This window comes from Austrofundulus limnaeus, unplaced genomic scaffold (assembly GCF_001266775.1).
Source record: "Austrofundulus limnaeus strain Quisiro unplaced genomic scaffold, Austrofundulus_limnaeus-1.0 Scaffold337, whole genome shotgun sequence".
NCBI lineage: Eukaryota > Metazoa > Chordata > Actinopteri > Cyprinodontiformes > Rivulidae > Austrofundulus > Austrofundulus limnaeus.
This window is the reverse complement of record NW_013952739.1, coordinates 432,796-436,693: the sequence shown is the minus strand read 5'-3', so window position 1 is coordinate 436,693 and position 3,898 is coordinate 432,796.

The following is a 3,898-nucleotide window of genomic DNA, read 5'->3' as shown; positions in this document are numbered from 1 at the left end:
CAATAGTCCCAACAATCCAATAGTCCCAACAATCCAATAGTCCCAACAATCCAATAGTCCCAACAATCCAATAGTTCCAACAGTCCAATAGTTCCAACAGCCCAACAGTCCCAACAGTCCCAACAGTCCCAACAGTTCCAATAGTACAATAGTCCTAACAGTCCAAAAGTCCCAACAGTCCAGTATTTCCAAAAGTCCATATGTTTCAACAGTTCCAAAACTTCCAACAGTCCAAACATTCTAACAGTCAGACATTTCAAACAGTTCAATAGTCCCAACAGTCAGTTCAGACAGACACTTCAATGTGACGGTTTCAATAGGCCCCTCAGTCCCACTACCCAACAATCTAACTGCCCAGAAGTCCTACAATCCAACTGTCCAATGGTCCAACAGTCTCAGACCGGTGGAGGGAAACTGTGTACTTGTGTCAGATCTGACAGATCGTCAGAAGAAGTGGATCATTCAAGCTTCCGCTGACGTTCCTGCAGGTTCTAGACAATGTTTCAAGACCGTCTGGATTAGCTTTCAATGATTTTAAAGCTTTACTGGTTTTTAAACAGCAGCTGAAGTTGTTTTGTACTCAGAGGAGCTGTTAGTTCACATGTTACATATTTGTTTTTAACTAAGCATAGTATTCAGTCCAGACTTGTGTAAAATACAGTGGATGTAGAGGTTTTCATTTGGACCTGGTGTGTTTGTTGGATATGCCGTTTGCAGGTTCAGCAGATGTTTGTCTTTGTGTCCAAGTGTCTCCCAGATTCCCAGAGTTGTTGGGAGGTTGTTCCAGGACACAGACGGGATGAGTCACTCTGAGATGACGAGCCTCCTTGTTGTGATTCTTTTTTATTTGTGCTCAGAGAAAAGAGGAAACTTTGTTTCCTTTTTTTGTTCATTTTGTGTTTTTTTCTTTCATAATTTTTTCTTATTTTTTCAGCCTTTTTCTCGACTTTCATCTTTCTTGTTTCCTGTCCTTCAGTGTTTTAAAAGTTTGTTTCATTTTTATGTAACTTTCTTTTTATTTTTTTTGGCTTTTTCTTTCTTCTGTTCCATCCCATCTTCTTTGCTGTCCTGGTTCCCTCTACATGTGGCAGAGCTCATGAGCAAATTCTTCATTCCCACCTGCTTTCTAAATGTTTAGATCAATAATTGTTTAGWTTGATGAAGCAGTGAAACAAGGTCTGTTAATCAAAGCATTTAGAAGCCATTACTGTGATGCATGCTGGGAAARAGTTTATTGAGAATTAAGAAGGTGAAGGCAGTTTGACCTGATGACAGACCAGTGGAGATATGAAAATGTATAGGAGTCAGGTTTTTGACTCAATTATTCAATTACATTTCTAAAAGTGAGAAAACCTCAGAGGAATGGAGAAGATAGCTGGTGTCCATTTTGAGAACTACAGAGCTGATCGAAACTACAGGATGTAAAAGGACAGGAGTTGGTTGGTTGGTTGGTTGGTTGGTTGGTTGGTTGGATTATTGTTTGGTTGGATTATTGGTTGGTTGTTTGGATTGTTGGTTGGTTGGTTGGTTGTTTGATTGGATTGTTGGTTGGTTGAATGAATGAATGAATGAATGAATGAATTAATGAATGAATGGTTGGTTGCTTGGTTAGCTGCTTACAATAAATTTAACGCACCATTAAAATAACTGTTTTTATTCTGTTGTGACTCATTTAAAAGTCTTAAAGTTAACTTGTCTAGTTTTCTTATTAAATCTGACCTGTGAACGGTTCTAAAACAAGCTTCACTTCTCTTTTTGAGTGCAGTTCAACATCGTCTCACAGCTTACTGTTTGTCCTCTGAGCTCTGGTTTGGGTTGAGTTGCTGTTCATCTCTACTACATGTAAAATCAGCAACAAGAGTTGTTCATGTGGTTCTGTTCGGCAGTGGCAGAGCTGCAGTGTTTTGGATGTGTAGAACCTGTAGAGGGCGTCTGTGCAGCTGATTTGATTGATTCATTAACTGTGTGGCGGTACTGAGAGCTGAGTCTGTCTGAAAACAACCTGCAACAGCCTGAAACACTGCAGGTTGAACACATGGAGGAAGATCTGAAMCAACAGGGACTGCAGCTGGAACCAAACCTTCCACCCTGCCCACTTCTCCTCAGATCATCTGTTTGCTGGAGCAGGAATGCAGCGAAGCATAGTTTGGTTTGTGAGCCATAATCAAATCAAAATGTGTCTGCATACTTTCCCATGGGGGACGGGGGAGGAGGGGGGGGACGTCCAATTAAACAGTGACACTCGAAGAGAATGGGTGAATAACAGACACATAATCATCAGGAATGGACGGAGTTTGGAACAAAAGTAGAGAGGAGGACAAAAAGAGATGGAAGTGGGCAGCCGTTGGTATTCCGTGTTATTTTTGGACTTTTTCAGGAGCTGAAACGTGTTTTTACATAACTCCGCATCAAGCAGCAGCTAACGAGCTAAAATACCTCGATGTATTTGAAATGAGAGATCAAACAGGAGGCGGGGAGAGGGTCTAATCTGAACCCACATCTGTGGCTCATTACGCTAACAACACCTTTTAATCCCAGCACTCATTACCGGCCCCAACACAAACACACAGCGACAACACTCACTGTAATTATATTTACTTTAGTTGATGATCAGAAACGTTTGGAGGTCAGAGGTGGATAATTATAGAAACATGACGATGGCTGAGTTGGCTTTATGGACTTCAGTTCCTTCAAACATCTGATCCTCCTGTTTGAAGCTTCTTCTCCAGCAGAAGGTTCTGAGTCATTAATGTTCCACACTGAATCATGATTGGTTCAGAGAGGTCAGGTGAACCAATCAGAGCTCAGTGTGACCTCAGGTGTTTCAGGTTGTGTCCAGGTACCAGGACTGTCCAGAGTTTGTCCTGCTGGTCTGAGGATGGGTTTAGGGTTTCTGTGGTCCAGGACCCGGAGTTAAGTGCAGAACATTTTACTGGTTCTTGTTTTGTGTTTCTAGTGGAGCTGATTTATGGAAATATAAAGAACATTACATGAATGTGTTCCTAAACGTAAAGTTTACTGTTTTTTATTTACTTCTCCAGTCTTTAAAATAAGATCTGCTCTAATGAACGCCCACGTGGAGCTGAAACATGCTGACTTTTGTCTTCTGCAAATAGAAAAAAGTTTGTTTTTGTTGATGAATAAAGCTTAATTGTAGCCTTGATTGTAAAATGTCAAACAAACTCTCCTGACTAAACATCAGTTAGTCACTGAGACACCAGAGGATTTCATCCTGGATGTTTATTTTCAGCTTCCTGCTCCAGACTTTGTGTTTGAGCAGCTGAAGTCATTTAAATCATATAGAGCTGATTAAACTCAGCGTAACACTGCAAATAAAACACACAGGAGTCGTTTCTTTGGAACCACTGAAGAATTCTGTAAACCTGGTGTCAGTCTGTTGGAGGGGTTTATGGGACGAGTTGTGTGGATTATTATAGATGAGTTGTTCTGAGGGTGGATGATGTCTGTTAAATCTGATGGATCATTGGACCTCAGGCAAGAACATTTTCGTATTTGTTTCCTAAATTTCTCTTACTTTTGTTTGTATGAAGGGTTCGTACCAACATGCCACGTCAGATCAAAAAAACTCTTCTACTGTCAGGAGAAGGGTGTAAATGAGCTGTGTAAAGGGATGAATGCCACCTGCTCGTATTCAGGTGCACGAGGAGAGGACATTGGCATAATTACCACCCTAAGAACACCATATAAGGCCATACTTCCTGCTCCACATACCAGGAAGTGTCCATTCATGGATGACATCACAAAGTAAAAAGAAGAACTTTACAAGTTCAGAGATTGAAGTCCTGCTCTCAGAAAGAAAAAATAGTATAGGTCTTCTGGACGGGTTCTTCTCTAATGAAACGTTTCGTCTCTCCTCCAAGAGACTTCTTCAGTCTGA